This window comes from Electrona antarctica (genome assembly GCF_951216825.1).
Source record: "Electrona antarctica genome assembly, chromosome: 8".
Classification (NCBI taxonomy): domain Eukaryota; kingdom Metazoa; phylum Chordata; class Actinopteri; order Myctophiformes; family Myctophidae; genus Electrona; species Electrona antarctica.
Genome location: NC_136789.1, coordinates 3,709,917 through 3,727,687, shown reverse-complemented (window position 1 = coordinate 3,727,687; position 17,771 = coordinate 3,709,917). Strand labels below are relative to the sequence as shown.

The window sequence follows — 17,771 nt, the reverse complement described above, 5'->3', positions numbered from 1 at the left end:
CAGTGTTTCCACTGGTTCAGAAGGCTTAAAGTTGGTTCAGAACTGGAACCAGAAAATGTCTGCTGGTTCCGTGAAAGCAACCAGTTCTAGAACCACAGTTCTTTGGGTTGAAAAGGGGCCATACAGTATACTGTAATAGAGATGAAGGAGTTTACTGTATTTTTCATTGATAGTATGTTAGACTTTTTAGACCAGTATAGGCCTACAGAGCTATCACAACAAAGCTAGTGACGTTTACATAATGGTATAAGTCCTTGCCATCCAATTTATGTAAGAATAAAATAGTACTTGGTGTTATAAATGATGGCACTGTGCACGAGAATGCTACGCACTCCAAAGTCCTTATAGTGGTGCTACGGCAGAAATTAGATGAGTCTTCAAGAGACAAGAATGTGGCCACACACACTGGTAGCCAAAGTGCCAATATTTAATTCCAGGACGCAGAGTAAAGAAACCAACGTTTCAGCAGGCAACTGCCTTCTTCAGGGTATGTTTCTTGTTTGTTTCTTTACTCTGCATCCTAAAATGAAATATTGGCACTTTGGCTACCAGTGCGTGCAGCCACATTCTTGTCTCTTGAAGACTACATTATAAATTATTATTTAGATGAAAACATTTTTGTCTCCGCCAGGCCGAAGGAATGAGGAGAGTATGTTTTGCACTCTGTCCGTCTGCATGCGTCTGTCTGTCTGTGAACAGCTAATCTCTGGCACCGTTGGCTTGATTGCAGCCAAACTCTGCACACACACAAATTTTTCACATGGGCCTGTTATAGCGCCACCAGGAGGCCGATTTTTTGCAAAACACAGTACACCTACAGATTTAGTCCAACCATCATGCAAATAGGTACACAGTCTCTCTATAGCCATTCAACGAAAAGTGTCTTTCAGATTTTTCATACACCATCCTGATTGGCTAAGATTGGCTTCCAAAGTTTGCAGGAGTGCTCCGTTTTGAACAAAATGCCACAAACCATGAATGAACATTTTGCACACACATTTCCACAAGGCCGAGGAAGAAATGCCACTTAAATTCTCAAATCAGTCTCATGGTAGCGCTATAACTGGCCTATTCGTGATTTTACCTAAACTTCACCGATCTGTGTGAAACTTTGTATGCACACTCTCTAGAGGCCAAGGAAAAACCAGGAGGCTGACTTATGTAAAACACATACTCCAGATTTATCCAAATTTCACGCTAATCGGTACACATGATCTCTATAGTCATGTGATCAAGACGGGTCTGTTTGATTTCTCATATTCCATCCTGATTGGCTAAGATTGGCACAGTTTTCAGGAGTAGCCCGTATTGTAAAATTGCCAATCTTGAACGCAGCGTCGATACAGGCGATACTGTGCACGCATATTCCCACTAGGATGAGGAAGTAAGGTCATCCTGGTGGAGACCTGTGCCCAGAGGGCACATGTTTTTAGTTTATATTGTTTTTTATTTAAACTGAGTAGAAAAAATATAAATTAAAACTACCTTTTAACAAAATATAATGGATCAAAATATAAATGACAGTATAAGGGGTCAGTAAACAAGTTTTGCAGTAAGGGCCGGGGTAAATAAATGTGGTAAGAGTTAGAATCTACAGTGTAGATGGATGGATTCCTTCTGTATGGCATACAACTGTAACAAACTTGCCCACTTGGGCCAGTAAAATTAATGCCATTAAACAATTTTAAATAATAATCGAGAATCTTAAAACGTTCATAACTCGCGATCTAAATCATCCCGTCTAATTATGAAAAAAGATCCTGTGTTAGACACTGCCAGCCAGGTATTCACTCTATAAAGACACTGCCAGACAGGTATTCACTATTCACTCTATAAAAACACTGCCAGCCAGGTATTCACTCTATAAAGACAGGTATTCACTCTATAAAGACACTGCCAGCCAGGTATTCCCTCTATAAAGACACTGCCAGACAGGTATTCACTCTATAAAGACACTGCCAGACAGGTATTCACTCTATAAAGACACTGCCAGACAGGTATTCACTATTCACTCTATAAAAACACTGCCAGCCAGGTATTCACTCTATAAAGACACTGCCAGACAGGTATTCACTATTCACTCTATAAAAACACTGCCAGCCAGGTATTCACTCTATAAAGACACTGCCAGACAGGTATTCACTCTATAAAGACACTGCCAGCCAGGTATTCACTCTATAAAGACACTGCCAGACAGGTATTCACTCTATAAAGACACTGCCAGTCAGGTATTCACTCTATAAAGACACTGCCAGTCAGGTATTCACTCTATAAAGACACTGCCAGCCAGGTATTCACTCTATAAAGACACTGCCAGACAGGTATTCACTATTCACTCTATAAAGACACTGCCAGCCAGGTATTCACTCTATAAAGACACTGCCAGACAGGTATTCACTATTCACTCTATAAAGACCCTGCCAGTCAGGTATTCACTCTATAAAGACACTGCCAGACAGGTATTCACTCTATAAAGACACTGCCAGCCAGGTATTCACTCTATAAAGACACTGCCAGCCAGGTATTCACTCTATAAAGACACTGCCAGCCAGGTATTCACTCTATAAAGACACTGCCAGCCAGGTATTCACTCTATAAAGACACTGCCAGTCAGGTATTCACTCTATAAAGACACTGCCAGTCAGGTATTCACTCTATAAAGACACTGCCAGCCATGTATTCACTCTATAAAGACACTGCCAGTCAGGTATTCACTCTATGAAATGAAATGAAATGAAATGAAATCTATATTTACCCAGGGTATCTGGGCTAAGCTCAAGAACTTGTTTCCAGCCAGGCCCTGCTCATAGAACACATTTCATCGTAGTGGTTGATGCCTTGTTCAAGGGCATTTCAGCGGTGGTAATTTTAACGTGTCGGACGGCTGATTCGAACTGGGAACCTTCCGGTATCTAGACCGCGCCGCTATCCGTTCGGCCACCGCTGGCAGTGTCTATAAAGACACTGCCAGTCAGAGCATGCCTATATGACTGCATTTGGAAAAATCTCCCTGCAGTCTGTGTTTTAGATATTATAATGACCGGTAACGACAATATGACAATTCTTGCCACTGTGTCTGATTGTCTTTTCAAAAGCTCAAAGTTCAAAGCACTTCAATATAGAAAGCTGAAGTTGAAGTAGAAATTAGAAAAAAGTACATAGATGGCCATGGAAATAGTAACAATAATACGCTTGCCTTTTAAAGTAATTTTGTAATAATACCTGTAATGTCCCGAATATGAGACGACTATGATTATAAGACGACCCCCATTTTTCAAGACTCATTTGTGGAAAAAAGAACATTGAATGTCAAATAGTCTAGTCCCTGATTATAATACGACCCCGTTTGTTAGGATATTTCCATTGGAATAAAATGTCTTATATTCAGGCCAATAGGTTAATAATAATGGATTGCATTTTTATAGCGCATTTTTATGCACAGTGCTTACTCAAAGCGCTTTACAATGGTCCATTCATTCATACATTGTGGGTTACAAATTGCTCCATCTATGCCTTCCCTCTCAGCTTTCCACTATCTTAATAAAGTAAAATAAAGTACAAAGGAAAAGGAAAAAGGAAACAGCAACATGCTCTTTTCAAAACCACTTCACGTTGCTTGAAAGAATGTGTGGTCAAACCCAGGGGTCATCGCCATGTTGGCTTGTGGTGGACATTTTTGTCAACATTCCATTTTTGCCACGGACATACAATACAAAATGAGTGAACAATAATATAAACAGAAATACATGAATAGATAGCCCTGAATGACCATAATAGGTCTGTAACTCCTGAGTGACACTCAGAGAACCACTACTAGATTAGTGGACTCCTACGTGCCATAGTGATTGTCATACATATCCTGAAGAAAACCTGGAGACTTGACATTCAGTATTGAAGTGGGTGTTATAATCAAAATAAGAACATTATAATAGTGTGTAAAACAAAACCAATCATGTGCCACAGACATGTTTGTCCGTGTACGGACATGTTGGTGACCACTGGAACCACTCTCACTCTTTAAAAACACAGCTTCATCGTGTTTACTGGACTAGTATACATTTAGTCTTTAGTCTCATTTTGTATGTCCGTGGCAAACAAGCCTACTTGTTGATGACCCCTGGATGCAATGCAACGTGTTGTGGACTTGTAGATTTTCCAATAGCTAATTTATATAGGGGGAAGTGGTTCATCTGATTTAGATGCTTATATAAAGTAAAGGCAACAGAATTTGAAATACTTGAATTGTATAACTACAAAACTCTACCTGCACCACCATCTGACCTAACCACAAAAGACATGATCAATATGAATCGACCTCAGCATGGTGGCATATTAGTCTGTTCTCACCCGCAAATAGCACGCAGAGGGTTAAAGAAAAACAAAAACTCTTCTATGTCACTGCATCGAAACCATCATGGGCGTATATTGAACATCCACATTAGTCAGACTCATTCACTTAGCGAGTCTAGTGAAGACTAGCCATAACTTTGGACTCCTGAATCTCTGCCCTCCACACCCTCCTGTGACATCAGGAGGTGTGGTCTCGAGCTCTGCCGGTGTTCCTTCCGGTTTGCTTTGGGAACTTGGCTCAGCTTCTCGTTGGTTTGCTTCAGGGAAGCTTTGGTAACGGACTCCGGCTGTTATGCTCACCACCACCTCCTCCTGCAGTACTTGGAACCTGTCCTTGATTTCCAATGTACAGAATTTTCGATTGTTGTTTGTTGTGAATGAACAGTGCATGATTTTGGGCCAAGACGTGCGTTGAAGTCGCCCACCTAGGATGGCCAAGAAGTTACGTGGCTGGACACTTTCAGTTGCCTGGCCAGTTAATGCTGGCGTTCAGTTGGGGAGTAAGCTATGATGACTGTAGCAGCAGGGTTTCGCTGGAATGACACCGTGATGATTCGTTGGGTTATGCGTTTGACGCCGATCAGTAGCTGTAGCACTTGAAATTGGGATTGACATTTAAAATTGTAAATGCAATGGTGGTGTTATCCTTTTAGACTAAGTGTTTGACTGTACTCTGTACTGTTTACTTATTTCTGACAAATAAAGTATTCAGAATGTTCAAGCTACTATACCGTATGCGAGTACACACACATGTATCACATATTTCTTGCGGTTAACCGCCATACCACCTGTAAACGGTGTTACCCCGGTTCCGAAAAGTCCTTCCTGCCCCAGGCCTAACTGCTACTTTGTGCCAGACCATGTAGGAGGCTTTTCTTCTACAGCTGTGATTGACTGAGCAGACACTGGAGTTGACAGGCCACCTCTGGGGGTGATTCTTTCACAATGTTCCAGCTGAGGTTTGGGTAAGGATACAATGAGGTCACAAGGTTTGCTACATACAATGTTATCTGGATAGCATACAGGTTCTTAGATAGATGCAAGGTTTATCTGGTATCCTATGTTACTTTGTAGAACGTCATTGTTTGCACTCAGTTTACCGAGTTTCATGCTACTTATTCAGATTTATATACGCAATCTGAATTTCTCTTTGGTTCAACTGAAATCTTCCCCACTAGTGCAAATCATTATGAATGAATGGGCGCAGAAACATTTCCATAGTAACGCAAGCTCCACAAATCAGATACGTCGACATTACCAGATGTAGCGTTAGCATTGTGTGTAATGAAGTATTTCTATGTGAGATTGCAGGTTGAGATGATTACAGTACAGATGTGTGACTTATACAGGAGCATATAGCAACAATTTACAACCAGGATCCTAGTAGCATGTCTACATTGGATTGTTATGGCATAATAATAAATAGCTGATAATTAAATCCTCTACGGAGGAAAGGAATGTGACCGTTACTTCCGGAACCTCGCTGCGGAAGTCTCTCTTCTTGCTTGATACACATACAACTGTTACTGTTTGGTAGGGGAAAAAGTTGACATCACCTGTGAAGAAGCTGGATGGAGACTGGCATCTCTTACAATGCCGGACACACTTATACTCACACAGTCACCAGGAACTAGTGAATGTCCATCTACAGCAGGGGTGGGCAACTGGCGGCCCGGGGGCCACATGCGGCCCCCACCTTCAATTATTGTGGCCCTCAGGTTAATGTTGGTTTCAGCTGTTACAATTCCACAACATGCAAACATGACCCGCTTTAATTACTTCAGTCTAAATTAGTAGCTCATTGCTCAACACAAGTATAATTGAAGGCATTTGAAATTACATAAAAATATAAATTTTCAGGATTCCAATTAAAAAATAGCAAAAAAATAATTCAAGATTTCAATTCGAATATAGCCAAAAATAGCCGATCTACAAGCTCAAAACGCGTCGCGCTGAGCTTGTAGATCGGCTATTTTTGCTACGAATATATGGCTCTAGGGAGTAGGTGTGGAAATATAGTGTCCCTCTCCATCGACAAAGTTGCCCACCCCTGATCTACAGTAAGCATCTACCGTAGGAGGCAAGACGCAGCTTTTGATTGGCTGAGACGGGACAGGAAGCGCTCCGCTGTGTTCAACTGGGACTGTGCGCGAGCCGGCGTAGACATAGCGGAGGTACAGAAGACGAGGATTTATGATTCTGTCCCCAACATAACGTGACGCCGTTGAGTCGGCTGAAGCAGACTTTGCAATGATCGGTACGGCGACTCGCCTGCTTTAGCTCGCTTGGCGGTGCCTCTTGTGGCTCAAGTCTGCTTCAGACAGTGCGCCTCTGTCGCCTCCACCAAAAAACAAGTGCTCCCTTACGTCTCACCTCCTAAGAAACAAAAATACCGTAGCCTACAGTACATGTCTGTGGCGTTGCAGAGTGCAAGTGAACTATAATGCAGAAGAGTCATGGCCTAGTCTTAGTCCATTCAACCGTCTCTGACAGAGGGGACTCAACTAGAAAAACGCCCAGCTCACCTCAGGACAACAGTCTTAGCAATTTGTTTGAAATACCACATAGGCTCCACAGAGTAGACATCACCACAACATGTAGGCCATAGCAGGGCAGTGACTCACTTCTTAATGTGGTCTGCAGACGCCAAAGAAAACACACAAACAGCACACATCTCAACGTTGTACAGTTATGTGGTTTTGATCGACTGTACTAGGGCTGGTATGCTGCTGACTCACTGGACATGCCAACACGACTGTCATTCTTTGCGCGCGCGCGCGTGTGTGTGTGTGTGTGTGTGTTGGATGGGTAGCTGAGGTAATTTCCTTCCCTGGTGATATTTTATTACTTTCTCTCCCTCTCCCTCTCAATCTCTCCCTCTCTCTCTCTCCATTGGGCGTCCAATAGTCTGCTGCATCATGCTTTCAGTTACGGTAGGGATAAGGGCTCAGAGTTTCTGTGTGCTTCGGTACTGCTACTCTACAAACTCAGTGGATAGCAGCTTTTGGAAATGGGAGCTGTGACTTCCACCTGCAGGCCAGCTCTGGAAGTGAAGTTTGGTGAACAGAACGTTGAACTTACCATTAGATGGTTGACACTTTTCTCCTTCCCTGTCCATGGATTTACACAGCCACCTAAAGGACACAGGAGAGACATGATATGGTATGACAAGGAAAAGTGCTGAAAGAAAGAGAAAAGACTGTTGTTTCTGCTTGTCAAACAAACCTAGCACCTGCTTGTAATAGTGATGACCGACATTTAGTCGTTCTCCCCGACTGCCGCATAGCAAGCTCACGCCTTAAAAAATAAAATGTATTTTAGTACATCATTTTAGCTGTGATACAATGGATGGCGACAGAGTCTAATATTCAAATCTGATGATGAGCAAAAGCCATTATTAAGGGCATTTAGGTCAAGCATTGTAATATCAATACGATATGCAGTATTTACGCCCAACAAATGCTACATGTAGGAATGCAGTTCAAACAAGTGGAAAAGGCTTGGCTTATATGCTGTAGACTGCGGCACCGTCTGAGTTCCCATCTTGTGACTCCCTGCGCCAAAACAGATGTCACTGACAGTGGCAAGCCGTACCACTTTCCTTCGTCCCCTCCCTTCTATTTCGGTCTTTCTCCATCAGTTTGTCCTCCTGACCTTTTTTATGCAGCTCGTTTCCTACTCTCAATGTCTCCTAATCTGTGCTCTACCTTATAATGTCTCCATTTAAAATCATCCTTGCTTCCATTGTAAGACAGACAGACAGACAGAGCGGACAGTGGATTAGACAGTGTTCATCTGCCCTTCCTCAATGTCATTAGGTTATTGTCAATCTGTCATTGCCACTTTCTTTTTTTTCTCTCTCTCATTCTCTCTTCTCATTCCTCTTGATGGAGGAAGGGTGGGATATCCGCATTGGTTGCTATGGCACCAGACAGCTCCTAGTTTCCTCAGACAAGGGCTAACTGTGATTGTGTGCGTGCGCGTGCATGTGGCTGTGCGCTGTGCATACAGTATGTGCATCCTCATCCAATGCAGTGATGCACTAGTGTGTAAGGCTGGCTGCCTTGCTATTCTCATCATAATCAGTGTCTGTGATAGGCATTCATCTGGTGTAATGACTGTAACCTCTCATTGAAGATTCCTCTTTCATTATTGGTAAGCAGTGTGTGTTGAATGAAAAAGGAATGATTAATCAAAACATTATTGCGATCTAGATTCAGACACCTATTCGATTTTAGTCTTGTGCTTTTGCTAGAAAAGAGAGACTGTAAGCACTTTGATGTTGTCTGTTTAAAGCCACAGTAGTTGGCTCCAGGTGCCATATTTTGGAATGTAGTAGTAATGTTCAGCAACTACAGACAACTAAAGACAATAAAATAATTTAATGGAAAAAAGAGAATCATGTTCTTATTCTTGTGGAGGAAAATCGCAAGAATCGTGCAGCAATACTATTAAATGAGTACATCTGAATAAAGGTTAGGTTCGGTAAGAGCTGGCAGAGAACCATTTGATTGATTTTTTTAATAGCCAATCTACAAGCTCATGATGCTGTGACACGTTAAAAATGTTCGAAGTTAGCGAAAATAGCCGAAGTCCACAGAGCCACATAATGCGTTGTGAGCTTGTAGATCCGCTGTTTTTGCTATCTTCTTACATTTTGTATGTCATAAAATAAGACTTAAAACCAAGAAAAGACAACACTTCTGCCATATCACAATTTTATGATATGCAAAATCCCAGACAATATCTGGTCTCATATCAAATATTGGCTAGCCCCAATCACTAAGGAATTTCTATGCCGGGTAGTGGGTCCATGTGTGAACATGTTCTAGAACAGTGGTTCCCCAGGTCGATACCTAAATTGGTCCGTGACCCACAAATGGGTCCCAGTCCACTGTTTGGGAAACAGTGTTCTAGACACAGTGAATGTGTATGTGGGCTGGGGAGTGGGGTCCATAAGAACGTGTTCTAGAGTAGACACACTGAATGTGTATGTGGGCTGGGGAGTGGGTCCATGTGAACCTGTTCTAGACACACTGAATGTGTATGTGGGTCCATGTGAACGTGTGCACGTGTCTAATCTCTACCTCATCTTACACAGCAAAAGATTGTACCTACCAGGTCCATCTTTGAATTTTCTGAGTTAAATCAACACTGAGGATTGTACTGTGTACCCTCTCTCTCTTCTGTTAGTACTCCTGCAGGGGGCACCATGTGCCTACAACTAACCGTTTCATCCTACAACCATTCAAGTTTTCTTTTTTATGAACAGACTTAGCCTGTGTGCAGACAACACTCTCTGGCCTGGCTTTTCTTTTTTCTGAAAACTCAGAACACCAAAACCTATAGTGTAGAATATCAGATCAGTCTATTTAATTACCTCAAAACCTCAGTAGAGCTTGGAGCACATCACTAAAATGTTTGACAAGATGTCAAGACAAGATGCTTGGAAATACAAAATGATGTGTACATTTTAATCAGTCTGGATTAGTTGTTACTTCATTAACAACTCAAGTTTATTGTCAACCAACCAAAAGGCAAATCACATTTACAATCACTCTACCCACCCTCTTCGCCCTGAATTTGATTTCTTACCATTGTGCAGGAGGCTTAGGCTGGATTTTGACTGCAGCTTTAGCACCACACCACTCCACTCCACACTGCATCAAAAATATCTACCGTTTCCATTAAAATAAAGTACCCCCTCGCAGTATCCCCCTCCCCTCCTGGAGAGAATCGACGCCCCCTTTGTAATGTAAGGACTACAGTATAAGTATTATAATAATGTATTACAACTATGATAATTATAATACACAAAAATAGATTGAGAGTGATTATAATACAATATAATCTATTACCAGTAAGACGGGTCTTTTCGGGCCCGTTGAGAACTAGTTTTCGCCGGCTGCCGGGCGCGGCTGCACTAATAACTTTGGGGCAGGCCCGTCTAGAGTTTGAATGGACAGGTATCAGTCAAAAGGGAAACATCGAGGAGGAAGGATGGATGGGGAAGGATCAACATATGGAATGTCAGAACAGTTCAGCTCTATATACCTTATGGAGATCTAAGGGTTTGAGGTCAGATGTAGAGTTGCTGGCCAATATTGATGACATCAGGGATCTCCATATATGGGCTTAATATTGATGGCATCAGGGATCTCCATCCCTGATGATGTCACATGCTCCATCCCTGATGTCACGTGATGTCACGTGCTCCATCCCTGATGATGTCATGTGATGTCACGTGGTTAACTGCGACCCTCGGTTGCAATGAAAGTCAGAGTCGGGGATGATACTTTTTAGGCACTCATTTAGTACCACTTTGACACCACTCATCCCAATTCCTTGTAGTGGAAATGCTGTTACAAGTAGGCGGTGTGGGGTTTTGATTGATTGAAGTATTTATAAACAGTTTGCATAATTACATTACAGGGTGGTGTGGTGTGAGGCCATGGTAGTGGAAATCGGGCTTAAAGAGAGTGCCATTAGCAAAAAAGAAGGGTTACAAGAGTTTGTTTGTGCCAACTGCAGGGGACATTTTAAATAAGAAAATGTTTAGATAGCTCTACCACCTAATCCCTAGCAGCCCATTATCACTGTTGTTGCGCTATGGGAATGCATTTTATATAGTATTTTAATGTATTCTATTTGTGTACTCTAGTATGTACACATTATTGTTGTATACTGACTGCCAGTGTGCCAAAGGCTAATCTCCACTTTATGTAAGATTGAATGCACAATAAAGTTTTCTTTATCTTATCTTTATCTTATTGTGTAACATACTAAGCCTAGTTAGTTGTTCAAAAGATGCAGTAGTTCACTTACAGAATCATGGAGTTTCAGAAACAGAGAGTCAGGCCTCTAGATTCTTTAAACTGAGATGGCTGGAAACTCTCGAAACTACAGGCTCTGACAGCTGGGGTGGTGAAGAAAAGGATCACTACTAAAGACGTGTGTGTGTGTGTGTGTGTGTGTGTGTGTGTGTGTGTGTGTGTGTGTGTGTGTGTGTGTGTGTGTGTGTGTGTGTGTAACTATACTTGTGGGGACAAGTCGACACGAGCATAGTAGTATTCAAGAAATAGTCATTGTTGTGAGGATAATTTTCTTGGTCCTCACGAGATAAACGTTTATGGTTTTTGGAGTTAGGCTTTACAATTAGGAAATTATTCAGGTTGTGGTTGGGGTTAGGATTAAGCATTTAGAAGTTAGGTTTAGGGTCGATGTGCTCACAAGTATAGTTAATAAATACGTGCGCGCGTGAGCGTGGTGTCGGGTGAAAGAGGTGTGTTTTTTCCACCCTGAGGGGCCTCAGGCTGGGGCAGGGTGAGGCGGAGCTTTGGGGGCGCAGCATGGGGTGGGCTGTTCCAGCTGAACTCAATGCACTGTAACAGCGCTTGGGGCGTGAGGTCACAGAGTCCGGCATTCCTCTGGAGCTCGCTCTGTTTACACGACTACTGCTGTGCGGGGGGGAGGCTAGCAGCTCTGCATAACTACACATTTATGTACATCATCGGCCAGCAAGATAAGAACCCTTTATTCATTGTTTCAGCTGTGGAAACGTTAATTATTGGTCAATCTCACAAGCCTTGCTGTTCTTTTGTACAGTATATAGTATCGTTATACTCTCATTCGCTAGTAACTCTGTAAAGTAAATAATGTCCTCAAAAAAATTGAAGAATGGCCTGGTAACAAATGTGTTACAATTCCATTTTAATAATGAGAGAAGTGACATGGAACAGTAATACTGCTACTGTACTATTTAATGAAAATACAGTACTACTGTACGTTGTCTCCTATCATACTGTAAAGAGAGAGATGTAGTGAATAATAATGACAAAGTACAACCATTGTCTGAGCATGGATCAGTCACAGTGACACTGGAACAGTGATCGTCAAGCAGCATTCCAATCTACTATTACTGTAAATATGTGCAATGACTGGCGCATGGAATTAAACCAGATTCAATCTTTTTGGGACCTTCACGCTTGTTCTTCATGAGTTTAATTTACATCAGATTAACATAGTGGAACCTAATGCACAATTTATAACAACAAATATCAATCTCACATTTCAAATCATAGGAAAACCAGGTACCAAGGTACATTGTACATGTGTTTCATTTAACAGTGTATAAATGGCCAAATTGGGTACATTTATCCCAATCAATGAACAATAAGAAAGATAACAGATTTACATCAATTAAAATAATACACTTGTGAAGGTGCTGAAATCAAAGTTGGAGTTTAATCACATAAGCCATATACTTCATCATATGATAGACAAATAGCAAAAATAGCCTACCTAGAAACATTACTTTAGTTTTTACCCAAATTTGGCCCAAAACAGGGATGCCAGAGTTAATGTGGTTACGGCATAAGAGTGTACAAATGGATCTTGAGGCCTGTTAGAACTTATTTGTGGGTCCATTATTACACTTAATTAAGTTACATCTTTTATTTTTACAGTGAATTTATTATGCGTAAATGCTCCTCTTGCAGTATAAATAATAAAAACCTGTATGAAAGCCTGCCCCTGGATTGGACTGGGGAGGTCCAGGACACTCCTGAGGTGAGCTTATCACGGCTAGGTTGGGTTGAAGAGGGCTGAAATGAAGCAAGCTAATCTTAATCTGCATAGGCCTTATTTTTGTTGGAATGGGCTGAATTTGGCTGAGCTGAACTTCTCTGTTGGGCTCTCTGATGGCCTGACCTTGGCAAAAGCTGCAGTGAACTTTGACTGTAACTCCTCTGTGCTGCTGCCCTTGCATCCCAGGGCCTGGAAGCCAGCTGGTCAGCTCCAGGGGACTACTACAGGGATGGGGAGTGACACCCAAGCCCCAGAGAGACAGTGCACTGACTGTACTGTGCCGGGGAGTGGGGGCTGTGGCTCTCAAAGGCCCCATTGTCTGACAGGCCAGCATGGCTTCACGTGCAGCGCATGATTCTCGCTGTGGGTCTGAACTGTAGCCCAGTCTGACCTAAACTGTCCGGGAGGATGTAGCTGTGGCCTCCCTGGGCAGGTTAAAGTGTAACCGTGTCCGTGTTTTCTCAGGAAAGTGTGTTTATCTAGAGGACCAACACGGAGGCCCTTTTGTTTAACTAAGTGGAGAGGCTCGCCCTAAAAGTAAAGCTCTTTGAAAACACACAGGAACCAGGTGGCCCTTCTCTGTTCCATTTACTGCTGGTTTGGTACAGTGTACATACATACAGTAAGTGTCTCTGTGTTTGATTGTTTGTACACATGTGTGAAAAGGAACACAACAAAATGCAGTCACAGGAAATTACAAAACATTAAAAACAGGTCAAACAATTCAATCCGGTGAAGAGAAACCGGAACTGAGGTTTTTATCCTGTAACTATGAGGAACTTACAGTATCTATCTAGGTTATACAAAAATGAACAACTGCACTCAATTACGTGCACATTCATGTGATTTTGAGATGAATGATCGGAGCACTATGTGGCCCAGTTCAACATGCTGCAAGGTGGCTAGACAGACTGGTTCCTTAGTTGTGACTGACAGGCATTCCATCAATGTATCCATCATTCATCGTTCATCAATGCTGACAATGTTGAAAAATGACACATCTTGAGGAGTTGAATGGATGCAACTTGCAAGGAGGTTACATTCCAAACTCACCTGCCAAGAGTCTTGCAAGCCCATATGTGCTGAGCTTCTAAAGATACATGTCTGTCTGTCTGTCTGTCTGTCTGTCTGTCTGTCTGTCTGTCTGTCTGTCTGTCTGTCTGTCTGTCTGCGTGTCTGTCTGTCTGTCTGTCTGTCTGTCTGTCTGTCTGTCTGTCTGTCTGTCTGTCTGCGTGCCTGCCCGCCCTGGGTATAACTCAGGCACGTCCAACCATTTAACCTCAAACTTGGCATGTGTGTCGCAGAAGACCCAAGGGTGTGTGCAGTTCGGTCTTTTCCAAGACACAAAAAACTCCATTTGTGTCTGCCCATGACATGTCATCAACACGTCAGCGGTTTCGGATCAGGGATCCCGGCCCATATCTTCATTTTTAGTCAATCGGTCAATTAGTCAATCGGTCGTATGTTACTGCATTGGGTACTCTAAAAACAGGTACAAGTGGTGGTCTGTCAAACAGGTGGGGCTAGTGCTGTCACGATTAACAATTTAATTGTGCGTTTGGCACTGAACGTTGGAATATATGAATTACAAAAAAATTCTGTTTGCCTTGTAATAAAAAATGCACAGGAATAACTGAAACTTTTGTGAAAAATACAAAGAAACTAGAAAAAGTGCCCTTCTGGGCACAGGTCTCCACCAGGAGGATAGGACTGTGTGAGATGTTTGGCAAAATGTTTAGGAGTAATATAAACATGTTTGTTTTTTGCAACAGTTTTCTTCATTTCTTCAGTTGAGGAACACAAATCAACCTATTGGTGGCGCTATAACAGGCCAATGTGAAAAGGGTGGGATATATTCCTCAGCCTAGTAAGAAAATGTGTGAAGATTTCATGTAAATTGCATGCTGCGTTCATGATTTGAGGCTTTTGTTCAAAACGGGGCAATCTTGCAAACTGTGAAAGCCAATTATAGCCAATTATGATGGAATATGAAATATCGGACAGATCCGACTTGAGCACATGACCATAGAGATACTGTGTAACGATTTGTGAGATTTTTGGACAGAATCTGGAGGAGTAATATCCAAAAATGTGTTTTACAAAAGTCGGCCTCCTGGTGGCGCTATAAAAGGCAGATGCGGAAAATGCAGGTCAAAGGTTTGTCCTTGGCCTCTAGGGAGTGTGCATGCAACGTTTCACGCAGATCGGTGCAGTTTTAGGTAAAAAATGTGAAAAGCTGCCTCATGGTGGCGCTATAACAGGCCGTTCTGGAAAATGTGGGGCAGAGGTTCATCGTTGGCATCCAGGGAGTGTGTGTGCAAAGTTTGGCATCGACCGGGTTAACGGTGCCGGAGATTAGCTGGTAACGGACGGACGGAAGGACGGACGGACACACACACACACACACGGACGGAGTGCAAAACATACTCTCTCCCCATGCCTTCGGCCTGGTGGAGACAATTACTGACATATTCATTAATCTTTTCATATTACAATTCAAGTAAACACTTCCTTAGCACAGAGCAAGACTGTTGCTCGCTTAAGGCCACGCACCTCGCGCCACACCTCCCTGTGCTCCCTGTGCTTAAGGCCACGCACCTCGCGCCACACCTCCCTGTGCTCCCGCCTCAATGTGCGCTGCATACAAGCACCAAACATTTGATTGCACTACCTTAATTTACTTCCTTATCGCCAAAATCGTCTCCTAGCTGAAATGCCCACAGTGAAATGCATGTTGGGAGGGACACAGCTTAATGTATGGGTCACAGTTTCCTGTGCAACATCACCATCAGCTAATTCGGCCACACCACACATACTAACCTACAGAATTCCACACGACAAACAGAGCTGTGATTGGCTAGCCCGATCACATGCCGATCCCCACAGATAAACAGAACTTCACTTGGCCAGCCTCATCACCATGCTGTGAGATACACAGCCACTACATGCCCATCCGGATCAACACGGCTAGGCTACCACTTCTTTCTACCACCACCGCAATCTACAAAGCCATGCCAAAGTTATTTGCAAATGTTTTCCAACAACAAATACAGCAGGGTTTTTTGAGTCCCAGTCCGCCCGGACGGGGAAATTAGCAGCTACAACGTTAACATGCGTTATCGTGAACACATGCACTGTGATGCACACACTTTCCCAGTAGCCTAAAGGTGTTTCGAGACCACAAAATGGAATGAGCGGGTCCATTTGGTTACACTCCCACAGTAACATTTCTGCATACTTTGTATATCTGTTGTATCATAATATATCAATAATATAATCCACCACTCGAGGGAGGGGGAAGACACCTACAGATCTGGCATGGAAAAGAGTGAGATGGCGTGAAGGGACTGGAAGCAACTGGAAACAAATATATATCTTCAGGTTTGAACGCACCTTCAGTCCCCAACGTCGATTCACTCTCGCTTCCTCCCCGATATCATAGCAGGGAGGAGGCGTGAGTGAATCCATGTTGTCTGGCAAAGCCAGGCTACCAAGCCTCCACCACCGCATCGTTGGTGCATCGTAGTGTAGGCTAATAACGTGGAGGACGTTAGAAGAGGCCAGGGTGCCCCGTGGGCTTTTGTTTGTATTTTATCAGTTCACCATTAGCCATTTAGTGTTTGTCGGGAACCAATTTCTTAACGCCTAACGGGTATCGGTTGGACACGCAGCAACAGAAAAACAAATTATTTATCTATCTATGATAATCAATCTATCTTATATAATAATATACATTTTGTGCCCAACCCAACTTCCCAAGATCATCCGTTAACTAAATGTGATCTATTACATCGCATTAACCACACTGTACATAATTTGGTAATTTGGTATATATTAGAACGGGTAAGGAGTCGGACTAGTAGTACTATTTTATTTTAAAACTGTAAATAGCTGATCTACAAGCTTCACGAAGTGACGTGTTGTATAGCTTGTAGATTAGACGATTACGTAATAATTGTGACAGGCCTAGGTGGGGCATGCATTGGCAACTTGCATCGTTCCCGAGTAGGCCGGTGTCCTGACGGTCTGTATTGTATATAACTGTGGTAATCGGTGTACAAGAAGTATTCTCTAGTCTGACAACATGTACAAATATACTGCTTTGCATAAACAGGTGGGGCACGCATTTCCAACTTGCATTGTTCCCAATGTGCATGGTCCACGATTGGTCTAGTGTCATAAATGGCTGTAAACCCATAAACTGGCTGATGTCATAGAACAACGCCGAAATACGTTGTGCCGATTTCACCATTACGAATAACCCGGCCGATGCTAGGTACCGATATGCCGGTATGTACTACCGGTATGTACTGTAGTAGAGACACAGTGTCGTGAACTTGTGGTTGCCTTGTACTAGCAAGATTACATGCATGGCAACAACAAAAAAACGTATTTCGGTCCGACCAGCAGTTATCCAAACCAAACCACAAATGTCTGCAATATGTCTGTCTGTATGGGTGTAGGCAGGCATTGGCTTCCCTGATTGGCCGAGATTTGTGCCACTGCACCAATATAAGTGGTAGCGTGTACAATAGAACTAGTACCCAGCGGTCTAGTATACTGTATACAATTGTCTTTATATCACCAGTCGATTACAAAGGTTGTGATCTGAACTGTAATGGCCCTCCACAGTAACTACAGTATAACGATAATGTCGATAACATTACAAGTGGATGGAAGCACACCAACGATAGTTGGCGATTGGCAAACAATATCACTGGAATCACTTTCAGAGCAGTTAGAGGTAAGACAGAAACACTGAAAGCCAGTGAACATTCATCTGAAGTCATGCTGTGTTTTCAAGAGGGGCGCTAGCCTCTCCTATGCTAAGCTTT

At 42.7% G+C, this 17,771-nt stretch overlaps 1 long non-coding RNA gene across 1 annotated transcript in view; it reads right to left on the bottom strand.

Moving 5' to 3' along the window:
• Nucleotides 1-17,771, bottom strand: part of LOC306927509 — a 74,901-nt gene that overhangs the window by 32,821 nt on the left and 24,309 nt on the right. The window contains exon 3 of the long non-coding RNA XR_013790530.1: nucleotides 7,432-7,484. This is a non-coding gene — a long non-coding RNA (uncharacterized lncRNA). The remainder of the gene's footprint in view (nucleotides 1-7,431; nucleotides 7,485-17,771) is intronic.